Source organism: Vulpes lagopus, chromosome 11 (genome assembly GCF_018345385.1).
Source record: "Vulpes lagopus strain Blue_001 chromosome 11, ASM1834538v1, whole genome shotgun sequence".
Classification (NCBI taxonomy): domain Eukaryota; kingdom Metazoa; phylum Chordata; class Mammalia; order Carnivora; family Canidae; genus Vulpes; species Vulpes lagopus.
Genome location: NC_054834.1, coordinates 74236631 through 74253826, shown reverse-complemented (window position 1 = coordinate 74253826; position 17196 = coordinate 74236631). Strand labels below are relative to the sequence as shown.

The 17196-nt window shown below is 36.7% G+C and overlaps 1 protein-coding gene across 1 annotated transcript in view; it reads left to right on the top strand.

Annotated features, from left to right (window-relative positions):
• Positions 1–17196, top strand: part of C11H11orf80 (chromosome 11 C11orf80 homolog) — a 106351-nt gene that overhangs the window by 13883 nt on the left and 75272 nt on the right. The gene's annotated exons all lie outside the window — the stretch shown is intronic.

Below are 17196 nucleotides of genomic sequence, written 5' to 3'. Positions count from 1 at the left end.
GCCCAGGGCGCGATCCTGGAGACCCGGGATCGAATCCCACGTCGGGCTTCCGGTGCATGGAGCCTGCTTCTCCCTCTGCCTCTCTCTGTCTCTCTGTGACTATCATAAATAAATAAAAATTAAAAAAAAAAAACTTACCTTCTGTAGTTGTGTGGTTTGTAGAGTATCCAATGGGCCTGTCTTTTCCTAATGCGTAATTTACAAATTTCACTAAATAATTTTTAAAAGAAACCTCCAGTTAAATTTGGAACATAGATTGTGGTTTTTTCTTTTTTTTAGATTGTGATGTTTTATCTTTATGTTTGTCATTACTTTAAAAAATGTGCTATGTGTAAAATATGGAAACAATAAAAAACTACATCAGAGCAGTGTAATGTTATAAATGTTTATGAAATATATTACCATTGGACTATTTATTTATTTTACCATTGGACTTTTAAAAAGATGGCAGTGTTTCTTGGTGCTTTCTAAAATGCAGTCAATTAAAAATTTTACTTAGATCCACATTCCCAGTAACTCAATTACTACATAAAAGTACCTTCCTCTATCTTGGTGATATCAAAGAAGAAGAAGAAACTATATTTACAATTCACAACATGTCTAAAGACATAAACATATAGGAAATAATTTTCCCTTTTGGAACTTCTTTTTTGAAGTAATTTTAATTTTTAATTATTATTTGTTAAAGTTTTTATTTAGGTTCCAGTTAACATACAGTGTAATATTAGTTTTAGGTGTACAATTTAGTGATTTAGCACTTACATATAACTCTCAGTGCTCATCACACTAAGTGCACTTCTTAAGCCTCATCACCTTTTTTACTTATTCTCCCTCCCACCTCCACCTCTCCTCTAGTAACCATCAGTTTGTTCTCTTCTTGTTCTCTTCATTCTGTTTCTTGGTTTGCTTCTCTCTCTCTTTTCCCCTGTGTTCATTTGTTTTATTTCTTAAATTCCACATATGAGTGAAATTATAGGTATTTGTTCTTCTCTGACTTACTTTGCATAGCATAATACACTCTAGCTCCATCCACATCATTGTAAATGGCAAGATTTCATTCCTTTTTATGACTAATATTCCATTGTGTATATATTATATTATGTAATATTATATATCACGTGTATATTATAGATATTTCACATCTTTTTTTTTAAAGATTTTTTTAAAGATTTTATTTATCTACTCATGAGACACAGACAGAGAGAGAGGCAGAGACACAGGCAGAGCGAGAAGCAGGCTCCACGCAAGGAGCCCAATGTGGGACTCGATCCCAGAACCCCAGGATCACCCCCTGGGCCGAAGGCAGGCGCTAAACTGCTGAGCCACCCAGGTGCCCTATATTTCACATCTTTATACATTCATCAGTTAGTGGACATCTGGGCTGTTTCCATAATTTGGCTGATGTAGACAATGCTGCTATAAACATTTGGGTGCGTATATTCCTTTGAATTAGTATTTTTGTATATTTTGGGTAAATACCCAGTAGTGCAGTGGCTGGATCATAGGGTAGCTCTATTTTTAACTTTTTTTTTTTTTAATTTTTATTTATGATAGTCAGAGAGAGAGAGAGAGGCAGAGACACAGGCAGAGGGAGAAACAGGCTCCATGCACCGGGAGCCTGATGTGGGATTCGATCCCGGGTCTCCAGGATCGCGCCCTGGGCCAAAGGTAGGCGCCAAACCGCTGCGCCACCCAGGGATCCCTATTTTTAACTTTTTGAAGAACTTTCATACTGTTTTCCAGAATGGCTGTACCTGTATGCTGAAGTAATTTTTAGTTTAAGCATGGGGATTTAAAAGTGTTTGCTTGCCAAACTAAGGGTTATCAGGCATATTTTCCTTAGCCTTTGGAATTGTTTTGGCCCTCTGAATCTACTTTCCAGTAGTCTGTATCCTAGATTCTTTTTTTTTTTTAAGATTTTATTTATTCATTTGACAGAGAGGGAGCGAGCACAAGCAGGAGGATTGGCAGGCAGAGGAAGAGGGAGAAGCAGGCTCCCCGCTGAGCAGGGATTCCCCCCCCCCCCCCACTCACACACATGTGGGGCTGGATCCCAGGACTCTGGGACCACCTGAGCCAAAGGCAGATATTTAACCAACTGAACCATTGACATGTCTCCCAACTCCTTAGATTCTTCTTGGTGTGTATACATTGAAAGCAGGAATTGTGGAGGAAAACTAATAGCTCCATAATAGATATTCTGTGGGAGCTTGGGTAGAATGTTCTCCCTGTGGTAATCATTGTAATGTTGCTTTATTGAGCATTAACTATACATTGAGCCTTGTGCTTGACATGGAGGGGTTACAGAGGTGATCATGACAGATTTGGTTTCTCCCCTTATGCCCATACTTAAGATAACTTTTTTTTTTTTTTTAAGATTTTACTGATTTATTCATGAAAGAGAGAGGGGCAGAGACACAGACAGAGGGAGAAGCAGGCTCCTTGCATGAAGCCTGATGCAGGACTCAATCCCCACACCAGGATCATGCCCTGAGCCAAAGGACGCTCAACCACTGAGCCACCCAGGGGTCTCCATACTTAAGATATCTTAATTATTTAATTCTGCTACCTGCTAAAGCCTGTTTAAAATATAGGGAGAAAAAAAATAAAATAAAATATAGGGAGAATCAGCTTATTGTCCTGGAGAGTTTGTTCTGTTTCTAAGACTTTTGGGTAACATGAATCCAGCTTGAAGAATCATGAGTTGACTGCCTCAAATCCATCTAATCTATTTTTTAAAAGATTTTATTTATTTATTTGAGACAGAGCACAAGAGAGCACAAACCTGGGGGAGGGGTAGTCAGAGGAAGAGGGAGAAGCAAACTCCCCACCAAGCAGGGAGCTCAACGTAGGGCTCGATCCCAGGACCCTGGGATCATGACCCGAACCGAAGGCAGTCGCCTAACTGAACCACTCTGGTGCCCCCATCTAATCTATTTATCAATCTTTAGTTCTCTGCTTTTTTGAATTCTGTCCTTTGGATGATGCGAAAAATGGAAAGATCATTCCTCATGCCACTTCTCTAGTTAATATGTGTGAAAGTGGTTTGAAAGGAGTGAAAATCCATATAAATAACAGGGAGTATATTATTATTAGCGCCAGGGAGGAGATAGGAATATTTCTTGCAACATAACTTACCATGCCTGTACAATTAGTGATCAGATTGTAGAAAACACTATTTCTTCAATTTTATAAAGGATTTTATTTATTCATTCATGAGAGACACAGAGAGAAAGAGAGGCAGAGACACAGGAGAGGGAGAAGCGGGCTCCATGCAGGGAGCCCGACGTGGGACTAGATCCTGTCTCCAGGATCACACCTTGGGCTGAAGGCAGCGCTAAATGGCTGAGCCACCCAGGCTGCCCTATTTCTTCAATTAATATTTGTGAAAGTGCTTTGACAAAAGTGAAAAACTATGCAAGTACAAGGAAGTGGTTTTATTATCACTGTCAATACCTGGAGAGAAGGTATTGAGTTGAATTTAGGTTATGGAATAACCCCCTGTTTATTATGCTAATACAAACTTTAGACAATTTGTGTCCTGGTAAGTTAGTTTTAACTTTAATTATTTTAAAAGCTTGCAGCAATTTTAAACTATTTATTTAATCTGTTTTAATGTCCTTGTGATAAAGTGCAGGTGGTTAACTTTTTGTACAAAGAGGAATTACTGCATATCAAGTACACAATTAAAATTGAGTCATCTGGGCAGCCCTGGTGGCTTAGTGGTTTAGCGCCGCCTTTGGCCCAGGGTGTGATTCTGGAGACCCGGGATTGAGTCCCACATTGGGCTCCCTGCTTGGAGCCTGCTTCTCCCTCTGCCTGTGTCTCTGCCTCTCTCTCTGTCTGTCTCTCATGAATAAAAAAATAAAATATTTTTTAAAAAATTGAGTCATTTGTTCATGGTCAGTCATATTTAGTAGCCAACTTCAGCCTGTTTTCTCTCCAGGCGTTTGTTTGTTTGTTTGTTTATATTTTATTTATTTATTCATGAGAGACAGGGAAAGAGGCAGAGACATAGGAGGAGGGAGAAGCAGGCTCCTGGGAGCCTGATGCAGGACTCAATCCCTGCCCTGGAGGATCACGCCCTGAGCTGAAGGCCGCTCAGCTGCTGAGCCACTGAGACATCCCTCTCCAGGCTTATAGTACTAACCTTCAGTCAATAATATTACTTATTTTTACTAATCAGTAATAAAAATAACTCAGTGAAATTCACAAAGGAAATTGTCCAAGTTTAAGATTTAAATCCCTTAGCAACCTGGTTTATGCACCATTAATTATGCCTTTATTACTATGGTTATTTATTTAGCATTCCTATAACATTATTAACAAACTGCTTTAAATTGGTCTGTTTGCAAATCTTTACACTGTTTAATTAGCTTCATTAGGAAGTCTCTGGTAGCTGATTCATTAACCATTGGATTTCCAGGTGTTAAAAAAATACTTATTTTTACAAAATTAATAGTATGCCTCTGAATTTACTTTAACTATGTTCTCTTTATTGCTTGGTTTATGTGTCTCCCTGCCTAAAATAAGATCTGACCCCTCTTTGGGGGTACTATGCTGTTGTATAGCCATCCAGCTTCAGTTTTCTTTACTCTTCAGTCTCTTCTATCAGGATCCTATCAAGGTACGTTTTCTCTGGATCTGGAATACTTCAGATCAATTTGTATACAAACAGGCTCTTATTTCTGGGTGTTTTATTTATGTTGGATTAATAAATAGTGACCAATATTTTACTCCCTCTCTAATTGTTTATGTTCTCTTTTTGCTCACTTTTTTCTCTGGTTCCTAACTATTCATACTTTTGTCCTTTGTCCAGAAAACCTTTAATTGAACATCTGCTTTGAAACAGGAAGTCATAGGGAGAGATAGCTCTGAAAATAAAATATAATGTGATAAATGCTGTATGAAGATATGCATATTCAGGGTGCTTCTTTGGTAGCCCAGAGGATATTCCTTAAAGTTCAGTCACCAATATGCCTTTCATCCCTTCATTATTCTGTATTATAATACTATATTTACTTCAGATAGCTTTTCTACTTTTAAAGTTTTAGTATTTTGTGCTGATGAGACTTCAGTTTTTTCTTCTCTATCACTAACATGTTTCCAGGTTTGACTATCAATTAGACTATTCCATTTGAAGGTTCCTTTGAAATCTATGTGCTGGGGACGCCTGGGTGGCTTGGTGGTTGGGCTTCTGCCTTCGGCTCAAGGCATGATCCTGGAGGTCCTGCATCAGGCTCCCTGCATGGAGCCTGAGCCTGCTTCTCCCTCTGCCTGTGTCTCTGCCTCTCTCTCTCTATCTCTCATGAATAAATAAATAAAATCTTAAAAAAATAAATCTATGTGTAACATATCTAAAATGGGTTTCATTTTCTTGCAGCTAACTTGCTCTGTAATTTCTCCAATTCTTTCAATGATACTAACGTTCATAATTTTCAAGGCTTATAAATTTTGAGGGTTTTTTTAGGATCCTCTTTTTTCTTTTTTCCATTATCTAATCTTATTTAATTTTTGTTAATTCTTCTTTTAGTGTTTATAATTATTATTTGTTCAGCTATATATTAATTTAAACATATATTTAAGTTCCTGCTTTGATGACTCTCAATTGCTTATTAGGATAAGACACCCCCCGCAGCCCGGGTGGCTCAGCAGTGTAGCGCCACCTTCAGCCCAGGGCCTGATCCTGGAGACCTGGGATTGAGTCCCACATCGGGCTCCCTGCGTGGAGCCTGCTTTTCCCTCTGCCTGTGTCTCTGCCTGTCTCTCTCTGTGTCTCTCATGAATAAATAAATTAAATCTTTTTTTTAATAGTAAGCCACTGGTTATTTTTAATTTATTTTTATGTATTTATTTATGATAGTCACACAGAGAGAGATGAGAGAGAGGCAGAGACACAGGCAGAGGGAGAAGCAGGCTCCATGCACCAGGAGCCCGACGTGGGACTCAATCCTGGGTCTCCAGGATTGCGCCCTGGGCCAAAGGCAGGCGCTAAACCGCTGTGCCACCCAGGGATCCCAATAAAATCTTTTTTTTTTTTTTTTAAAAAAAGATTAAGACATCTCAGACCAGATATGAGGTCTTCTGTCAATTAGAATAACTTCTGTACTTTGAAGGATGATGCCCATTAAGATAGATAAATTCTTACATGTTTAAAAATTCTCATTTGTTCCTATTAGTATATGTACTATTATTCTTCATGATATGCTTATCCATTTATTAAAAAATTAATTTTATATGCATATATATAAACATATATATCTATTTATCCATTTATAATAGAACTACTTCTATTTTAAATACCTATTATAAATACCTGAAGTGTGATGGTTTTAGTTTGTCCATCTTGCCTGGATCTAGATGCTAGTTCTTACCATCCTTACTCTAGTGAGCAAAAGAAGAAAAAAAAAGGTAGAAGAGAGTGGTAAGATGGGGGAATATGAAAAAGGCTATATTTATAGGTCCCTATTTTGCTGTTTCTTTCTTGTTTCTTCCGTTCATATTATTTTGATTTCTTTTTCTTTTTATCTTTTATTCTCTTTTTATCTCTTCCTTATTCCCATGTTTATTGACATAATTTAACACTTTTGTAAGATATAGTTTGGCCAATCACGTTCAGATGTATTTCCCAGGTCAGAAAATTTACAGCCTTTTATTTTTCCTCTTCAAAAGACTAGATAAGAATAACAGCCTTTGAAAGTAGGGAAGACAGCTGTGCTATTGATGTATGGTTATATGATTATGATAGTCTAGTTTTTGCCTCTTCTCTGTACTCCACCCTTTTGCCATTAGGGAGACTTTACAAAAAAGTTTAGTTTAATTTTGTCCTTTTTGTTAATTTGTGAAAGGAAGTGAGGAGTCATGGTTTTTGTTTGTTAGAGAGATTGATGGGTCCAGTCTTGCTCATCACTGAGTGAGAAATTTGCAATGGTGAACTCTTGGATGTCTGACTAAATACATACTTTTAAATCTGAGATTCTCGTATTCAAAGATTAAATATCTATTATAATTTTATATTTTACAAGATCAGCAACTCTAAGGCTCAGTACTCACCCAACACTTTCTCTCCAGGAGCTCGTTTTTGTAAACATGATTTCATTCATTCTCCAGAAGTAGGTCAAATTTACATGTTATCACAATTTCTTTTTCCAAGATGAGGAAAATGAGCTTTACCTCAGCCTGATATATTAAATTTAGTAGTAAGGGAAGAGTTTGTGGACTCATAGGTCATTGGTTACCCTGTGAGTCCACATTAAATCCAAACTTTTGATATGTTTTAAATAGTCTCTTGCTATGAAATTTGCATAACATGTGGCAAGACTTCAAAAAGAAAAGATTGATTAAACATCAAGAGAAGTTAAAATAAATGAATTTATTGGGATGCTTCACTAGCTCAATCTGTGGAACATGTGACTCTTGATCTTGAGGATGTGAGTATGAGCCCCACACTGGGTGTAGAGATTACTTAAAAAACTAAAATAAGATCTTTAAAAAAATGAATGAAATTTGTCTTCTTTTGCTTCCTTAATATTTCTTTACTTTTTTCCCTGTTAAATGTATCTAATCATACTTCACTATTGAGAATATGTTTAAGATTTGATGTGAGAGGAGACCCCTGAGTGCCTTAGTGGTTGAGAGTCTTCCTTTGGCTCAAGGCCTGATCCTGGAGTCTAGGGATTGAGTCCACATTGGGCTCCCCACGGGGAGCCTGCTTCTCCCTCTGCCTATGTCTCTCTCTCTCTCTGTCTCTGTCTCTGTCTCTGTCTCTCCTGAATAAATGAATAACATCTTAAAAAGATTTGATGTGAAGGGAAAGGGAATGGAAAGGACATGAATCTTGACATGTTTCTCTTCCTTCTGAGCTTGAGTAGATAGAAGAGGAAGAAAAGGACAGCTTTTTTTTTTTTAGATTTATTTATTTATTCATGAAACACACAGAGAGAGAGAGGCAGAGACACAGAGGGAGAAGCAGGCTCCCTGTGGGGAGCCTGATGTGGGACTCCATCCCAGGACTCCGGGATCATGCCCTGAGCTGAGGGCAGACGCTCAACCACTGAGCCACCCAGGCATCCCATGGACAGCTCTTCGTATCAGAGATCCTGGGAGTTGGCTCCTACTTCAGGCGAGTGGCTTTTATTCGGTAGTGGGAGCTAGCCTGCATTGTATCTGCTTTGGCTTAAAATCCTTGAACTGTTGTTACCCCTCATTGGGTAATCAACTAGATGCTTAATTGGTCCAGCTCTGGCCTCTTGGGTTACCATATCCTTTTCATCTCCATAGCAGACAATGTTAGCTGCTTATAGCAGTGAATTTGACTGGTATGGGAAGAAGGACATTTTGAATAATGTTTCCGGAGTAGACTTTATGGTTACCCATTTAGCACATTTTATTTTATTTTATTTTTATTTTATTTTTTTTTCATTTAGCACATTTTAAAGAGTCATATGACACTATAGATAAAAGTTAACTCAAAATGGATCAAAGAGGGCAGCTCGGGTGATTCAGTGGTTTGGTGCCGTCTTTGGCCCAGGGCCTGATCCTGGAGACCCGGGATCGAGTCCCATGTCGGGCTCCCTGCGTGGAGCCTGCTTCTCCCTTTGCCTGTGTCTCTGCCTCTCTCTCTCTCTCTGTGTCTCTCATGAATAAATAAATAAAATCTTTAAAAAAATGGGTCAAAGACCTATATCTAAGAGCTAAAACTATAAAATTCTTATAAGAAAATATAGATGTAAATCTTCATAGATAAGACATTTAAAGCATGAGCAGCCAAAGGAAAAATAAATAAATTGGACTTCATCAATATTAAAAACCTTTGTATTTCAAAGAACATTATCAAAGTGAAGAGACAATTTTGTGACGTGATGGACGTGTTAGCTCAGGCAAAGGTGGTAATCATTTTGGAACATATAAGTATCAGATTTATAGGTTGTACACTATAACTTTACACAATGCTATATATCAATTATACCTCAATAAAACTGGGGAAAAAAGAAAAAAAACTTAGAAAAAAACCTATAAAATTGGAGAAAATATTTGCAAATTATGTATCTGATAGGAGTCTAACATCCAGAGTACAAAAACAACTTTTATAACTCAACATTAAAAAGACAACTAATTTTAAAATAGGCAAAGGATCTGAATAGACATTTGTTACGAATTGAATGTATGTGTCCTCCCCAAATTCCTATGTTGAAGCCCTAATCCCCAATGCAGGGGTATTTGGAGAATGAAGCCTTTGGGAAGTAATTAGGGTTAGACTAGGTCATGAAGGTGGGGCCTTTATGATGGGATTAGTGGTTTTATAAAAAGATGAAGAAAGAAATATCTCTCCAAGTGTACCCTTCCAGGAAAAGCCATGTGAGGAGACAATGAGAAGGCAGCTTTTGCAAGCCATGAAGAGAGCTCTCACCAGGAACTGAATTGCTGGCACCCTGATACCGAACTTTTCGGCCTTCAAAATTGTATGAAGTAAATTTCCATTGCTTAGGCCACCCAGTTTGTGGTATTTTGTTATGGCAGCCTGAGTAGGACAACATTTATCCATGTAAATGGCCAATATTCAACATCATGGTTTTTAGGGAAATGCAAATCAAAACCATAATGAGGTACTACTTGATACCCACTAGTATTACTGTAATAAAAAAAATATTGGCAAGGATATAGAGAATTGAGTTCCTCATACTTTGATGGTGGTGTAAAATGGTACAGCTACTTTGGAAGTTCCTTGAAAAGTTAGAATTATCTTCACTCAGAAATGTCTAAACAAAATCTAATGCACTAATATTTATGGCAGCATCATTCCTAATAGCCCCAAATTGAAAACAACACAAGTGTCCGTCAATTAATATTATTCAGTCAAAAAGAATGAGGTCTTGATATATATTACAACATGGATGAAAATTGGAAATATGCTAAGTGAAAGAAGCTGTATACAGAAGGCTGCACATTCTATGATTCCATTTATATGAAATGTCTGCAATAGGCAACTCCATAGAGGCACATCCAAAGGAGATTAGTGGGAGGATGGAGGAATGGGGAGTTACTATTAATGGATATGAGTTTTCTTCTTGGAGTAATAAAAATGTTTTGGAATTAGATAGTGATGATGGTTGTATAATGTTGTGAATATACGGAAAGGCACTTAAAATAGTGAAATTTATGGTGTGAATTATATTTCAGGTTTAAAATAAATCTGCCCAATGTTAGCAGCACTATCCCACAGTAGTCAAAATATGGAAAGAGCCCAAATGTCCATTGGCTGATGAATGACAAAGGTGTATACACATACGTGCCACACACACACACACACACACACACGAGAATATTAGCCACCAAAAAGAATGAAATCTTGCTATTTGCAACAAGATGGATGGAACTAGAGTGTATTATGCTAAGTGAAATAAGTTAGAGAAAGACAAACTTTGATTTTACTAATGGAAATTAAGAAACAGAACATGAACATAGGGAAAGGGAAGAAAAAATAAGGTAAAAATAGATGGAGGCAAACCATAAGAGACTCTTAACTATAGGGAACAAAGGGTTGCTGGAAGGTAGGTGGATAGGTGGATGGGAGTAAATGAGTGATGGGAATTGAGGAGGGCACTTGTTGGAATGAGCACTGGGTATTATATACAAGTGATGAATCATTAAATTCTGCCCCTGAAACTAATACTACACTATATGTTAACTAGCTTGAATTTATTTATTTATTTTTAATTTTTAAAAAATATTTTATTTATTCATGAGAGAGGGAGAGAGGTAGAGACATAGGCAGAGGGAGAAGCAGGCTCCATGCAGGGACCCAGTGTGAGACTCCAACCCCGGGACTCCAGGTTCACGCCCTGAGCCAAAGGCAGATGCTTAACCACTGAGCGTCTCAGGCATCCCAACTAGCTTGAATTTAAATAAAATCTTGAAAAAAAAAAAAAAAAGAAAGAAAGAAGTTGTTACATGGAATTGAAGTTTTTTGAACTCTCATCTTCCCCTTTCCTTCTCTCTTCTTTATATTGCCACCCCTTCTGGCCTCCCTGCCCACAGTTAATTAACCATTTGGCATAGTATAATCCCCTGCTGCCTTGACTTTCTATCTTTCCTTTCTTATAGTCTTCAAGCTTAGATAATCCCCACTATTTGCTTTATCTATTCTTATTTCCAAGCAGCCAAATGTTGCTAGTACAAATCGTAACAGTGGGAATTTGGTACACTATAAATTTAAGCAGAATTTCTAAATTTATTAGGGTTGTCCAAAAAGTATTCTTTTATTTATTCTTTATTTTTTTAATGTTTTATTTATTTATTTGAGAGAAAGAGAGAGGCAGAGACACAGGCAGAGGGGGAAGCAGGCTCCATGCAGGGAGCCCGACGTGGGACTCGATCCCAGGTCTCCAGGATCACACCCCAGGTTGCAGACGGTACCAAACCGCTGTGCCACCAGGGCTGCCCATTTTATTTATTCTTTAATCTTTATTATCCTTTTATATAATTCCATTAGTATATGCTCCAACCTACCTGTACGCATTTAAACAAATTTACCTTCTGTTTTACTTAAAAAGATTGAGGTTGTCCAAGTGGTATTTCTTTAAATTCTCTTTGTAACTTAAATTTGAAATACTAAGTTGTAATGAAAAGATCTGTCTGTTAGTAGCTCCGTGGCCTTAGATGAATCAGTCTTATGGCAACTACTTCACCATCTCTAGTATATCTTTTCAGAAGTTTGACTATATGTGGGGGATTCCTGGGTGGCTCAGCGGTTTAGCGCCTGCCTTGGCACAGGGTATGATCTTGGAGTCCCGGGATCGAGTCCCGGGATCGAGTCCCGGGATTGAGTCCCACGTTGGACTCCCTGCACGGAGCCTACTTTTCCCTCTCCCTCTGCCTGTGTCTCTGCCTCTCTCTGTCTCTGTGTCTCTCATGAATAAATAAATAAAATCTTAAAAAAAAGTTTGACTATATGTGGAACTTAATTTGTAATTGTCTTATTATAAAATGCTCTTCTATTACAGGGAAGTACTTTTGATTGAGTAGGTACAAGATGTTTATAAAAAAAACTTCCCTACAAAAAAGTCACAAACTTATCTAAATGTCTACACTAAATGTTTACAGTCAGCATTAAGATGTAGAATAAATATTGGGACGCCTAGGTGGTTCAGTTGGTTAAGCACCTGCCTTCAGCTCAGGTCATGATTAAGCCCTAGGTCTGGCTCACTGCTCAGTGGGGAGTCTGCTTTTCCCTCTCCCCTTCCCCTGCTTGTGTTTTTTCTCTCTCTCATAAATAAATCTTCAAAAAAAAAAAAAGATGCGGAATAAATGTTAAAGAATATGGGTTGTAGTCCTGACTCTGACATTAACTACTTGGTGTGATTTTGGTTATCTTGATCTTTTTTGTACTTGGGGTTCTTGGAATTTAAAATGTAGGGATTTGCTGTATAAAAAACTTTCAAAATCCAGTTTTAAAATTCTGCCTTATATCTCTGTACCTTAGTTTTCTGATATATAAAATGAAAAATGTGGTGTCTGTCACAGGTAGCCTTAATTTTATAATAAGAAAGCAATTTGAAAAAGTATAAAGTACCATGTAAATGAGCATGAGTAATATTCTGTATTTCCAGAAGTATTTCTCATTTCATAAAAAGGATAAATGTGCTATTTCTCTGGACTCTGTTATCTTCCTGTTGAACCTAGGTCACATCAGTTTTTGCTATATAAATCTTTGCCTCTGTTATACTGGCTTCTTTGTCCTATGTGCAAATGTTACCAAATCTTTTCCAGTCTTAAAAAAAGAAGGAATTAAGATAATTAATTCTCAATCCTACTGTTTTTCTCCTTTCTTACATAAATTTCTTAAGGGAACAATCTCTACTCTCTGCTCTTACCTATTCATGTTCACTCAATTCCCTAGTCCCTTATAAATTGACTCTTCACTCTAAGCATTCCATTGAATTAAAGTTATATGTTTGTTGTAGAACTGTAGTAAAATATAAAGAAAAAGCAAAAATTATAAGTCTACCATTCAGAGAGAATTTTTTTTAACATTTTGATGGTTTTTTCTTCCAATTTTTTTTTTTTTTTTTTTTTTTTTTTTTTAGAAAGAGAGAGAGAACATCCATGCGCGTGATGGGGAGCAAGAGGTGGAGAGGGAGAGAGAATCTTAATTAAGCAGGCTCCATGCCCAGTGTGGAGCCTTATGCAAGGCTTGATCTCATGACCTGAGCTGAAATCAAGAGTCAGATGCTCAACCGACCTAGACACTCAGGCACTCCTCTAATCTTTTTTATAGTAGTAATTACACACAAGCCCGGACAGTTTATCAAACATATCTAATATGTTTTTTAAACAAAGTTATGATCTATATGTAGAGCCTTATAACATACGTTTTTTCTATTCTTAATATTATATTGTGAACATTTTCAATTACTTTTAAAAATTGCTCAACATAATATCTTATTCTGGATTTTTGTATTTTTCATCATGTTTTGTATACAGTAGGTAATCAAAAGTTATTTGTCGCATAAATTGGTTAAAAAGCAGAGAAATTTAGACTAAGAGCATACAGATGACTGTACAATTTAGCCATTCTGGTTAGCCATTTACCAGCTTTGTGATTATAGACAAGTTATATAACACTGTGTCTCAGTTTTATCATTTGTAAAGTGAGAATAATAACACTTAGGGTTGTTCGGAAGATTAAAATTGAAAAAATATTTAAAATAATTTCAAAGCACCAAGAATGTAGAAGGTGTTCAAGGTTTCTGGTTATGCCTTAAACCACTCCATCTTTCTTCTCTATATTGCCAGCCAAGATCAATTCCCTAATCTTCATATCTTTTCTCTATACAGCAATCTGAGTAATCATTAAGAAATATAAATGTATTATGTTATTCTCCTACTTAATACCCATTATGCTTTCCATTGCAACTTAGAAAAATCTATATCTTCTCATCGTAAACTGAAAGATTGAATGATCAGACTCATTTCTGCCTCTCCAAACCTTATCTCAGACAATTCTTTTTTTTTTTCTTCAGACAATTCTTTTCTCAGTTCACTTGTTCTTCAACCACATTGGCCACATTTCTGTTCCTTAATACACACTAAACTCTTTCTCATCTCTGAGTCTTTGTACTTGTTCCTTTACCTGTAATGTTCTTCCCCTAGTTTTTCATGTGGCTGGTTGGTTCACTTCATTTCTATTTCTCAACTCAAATGTCACCTCCTCAGAAGCCTTCCTTGACTACCCTATTTAAAGTTTATTTCTTTCACTGCACCTATTACCTTCTGTAGGAATCTTGTAGGGTTTGTTGTTTTGGTATTTGTTTACTTATTGTCTTTTTCAATTGGAATGTAAACTCCATGAGGTGAGGGGTATAGTTTGCCTCAATCATCCATATGGGGGCACCTGGGTGTCTCAGTGGTTAAGCATCTGCCTTTGGCTCTGGGTGTGATCCTGGAGTCCTGGCATGGAGTCCCACATTGGGCTCTCTGCATGGAGCCTGCTTCTCCCTCTGTCTGTGCCTCTGCCTCTCTCTCTCTCTCTCTCTCTCTCTCTCTCTGTGTGTGTGTGTGTGTGTGCCTCTCATTAATAAATAAATAAAAGTTAAAAAAAAGAATTTAGTGTTTCATCACTTACATATAACCCAGTGCTCATCAGAACAAATGCCTTCCTTAATACCCATCATCCGTCTAGCTTATCCTCCACCGACCTCCCTCTATCAACCCTCAGTTTGTTCTTTATAGTTAAGTTTATCTGTATTTTAGAATCTACTTGTCAATATCTACAAAAGCCTGCTGGGATTTTGACTGAGATTGTATTGCACTGATAGCTCAGTTTGGGGGAGAATTAAATATCTAACTTAGCAATATTCAGTGTTCTGATACATGAACATGGTATATCTATCCATTTCTTAGGTCTTTAATTTCTCTAAGTGTTTTATAGTTTTCAATGTATAGGTATTGTATCTTTTTGGTCAGGTTTAACATTAAGTGTTTAATATTTTGTTGGTATTATAAATGATATTTTTGAAAATTTTAATTTCCAGTTGTACATTGGTAATATTTGAAATACAGTAGATTAAAAATTGTCTCAGCCTTGCTAAACTGTTAGTTCTGGTAGCTTTTTTTTTAGCTTCCATAGGATTTTCTACATGAGAATCATAGCATCTGCAACTAAAGAGAATTTTATTTCTTCCTTTCCAGTCTGGATACCTTTTATTTATTTTTTTCTTGCCTTAGTGAACTGGCTAGATCCTCTAGGGACAATGTTGAATATATGTGATGAGTTCAGACACCCTCATCTTGCTCCTGACCTTAGAGGGAAATCAGTTTTTCACCATTAAGTATGCAGATTATCTATTTTTCTTTGAGCAAATGTGGGTAGTTTGTGTCTTTCAGGGAATTTGTCCATTTTGTCTAAGTGTTTAATTTATTGGCATAAAACTGTTCATAATACACCCTTATTATTTTTCCAAACTTTGTAGAATCTCTGGCAATATCCCCTCTCTCACTCCTGGTATTGGTAATTTATAGCTGTTCATTCTCTCCTTCCCTCCCTCTCTCCCTTACCTTAATCTGTCTGGCAAGAATCAAGTTCTTTTTGTTATATTCTGTTTAATTGATTTTCACTCTAATCTTTTATTCTTTCCTTTCTTCTGTTTGCTTTGGATCTCATTTGTTCTTCTGTTGCTAGTTTTTTGAAAGTGGAAGCTGCAATTATTGATTTGACACCATTCTTTTCTATGCTGAATCATGACATTATTTAATAGTTCTAAAGTTTCAAAATTGTATTTAATTATTAAATTATTACAATTAGTCTGGAGCTTATTTTGATTTATGGTACAAGTTAGGAATATAATTAAATCTTTTGTTTCCCCCAATAATTTGTATTCCTATTCTATCATGTAGTAAGTACATATATGTACCCTGTTTCTGGATGCCCTGGCCTTTGTGTCTGTCCCTGGGCCAGTATCCTAGAGTCTTATTTCTTAATGCTTTAGAGTAAATCTTTCTATGTAATAAGGCAAATCCTTCCCCCTAATTGTTATTTTTTAGAATTATCTTTGGTTTTTAAAAGTGTTACTCTTGCCTATGGATTTTATAATTTAAGTTTTATGAAAACTCTTGTGATCTTGATTAGTATTATACTGTCTTTATAGATTAATTTGGTAGGCAGTATTTTTATAGTATTAAGTGTTTCTATAAGTTGATATAGATTGTCATTTATTTAGATCTTCTCTCTAAAAATGTTACTTAATTTTTTTAAGTTTTGTATTTTCTTAAATAACCTCTACACCCCAACATGGGGCTCAAACTCATAACCCTGAAATCAAGAGTCATATGCTCCTCTGACTGAGCCAGCCAGGTGTCCCAAAAATGTTACTTAATTTTAATTGTCACAACCAGGAGGTAGGCACTATCATTTCCAATGTAAGGATTCTGTAGGAAAATAAGGAGCTTCCCCAAGAGTGCATGGCTAGTAAAGCCAAAGTTGGCCTGATTCCAGAGACCATTTTGCTAGATTTTATAATTTATTCAAAATATTTTCTCCCCATGGGAGAATTACACTTCTTGCCCCATTAATAAGTTGGGTGGTAGAACTTGCATAGGCGAATGAAATAAGTAGAGATGATATGTGCCATCTCCCAGGAGAAGCTTTAAGGGTCAATATGTTTTGGTCTTAGCTCCTCTTTTTCCTGCTTTTCATCCGCTTCTAAGGTATCTGAGATGGAAGATACGCATTTAGCCTAGATCCTGTTCTGCAGTGGTTCTTTTTTGCATTTACCTGGAGTCCTGCAACCTCTTAGCTGGTTTCTTAATTCTTACAGAGGCAACTTGGTATTGTTAAGGCAGTATCTCCAGGGGGAAGCAAGGGCCTGGGACTTCCTCTTCTGCCATTTTGCCAATGACACTCCTAATTAGATCCTATTTTATAATAACATGGTAATTCTTCTCATAACAATCTTAGGCATATTTTGTTATATTTATCCCTGGTGTCTTAATTTTTGCTGCCAATTTTGAGTGGTATTCATTGTTTCAACACTGCTGAATTGAACTGTTAATAGTTATGGTAGTTATCTGTAGATTCTCTTGGATTCTTCATATGGGCAATCAAAGCATCTCTAAATTATGACAATTTTGTCTTTTCCTTTCTTCTATGGCTTACTTCTTTTCCTTGTCATATTGCATTGGATAGAACAGTACTAGTAC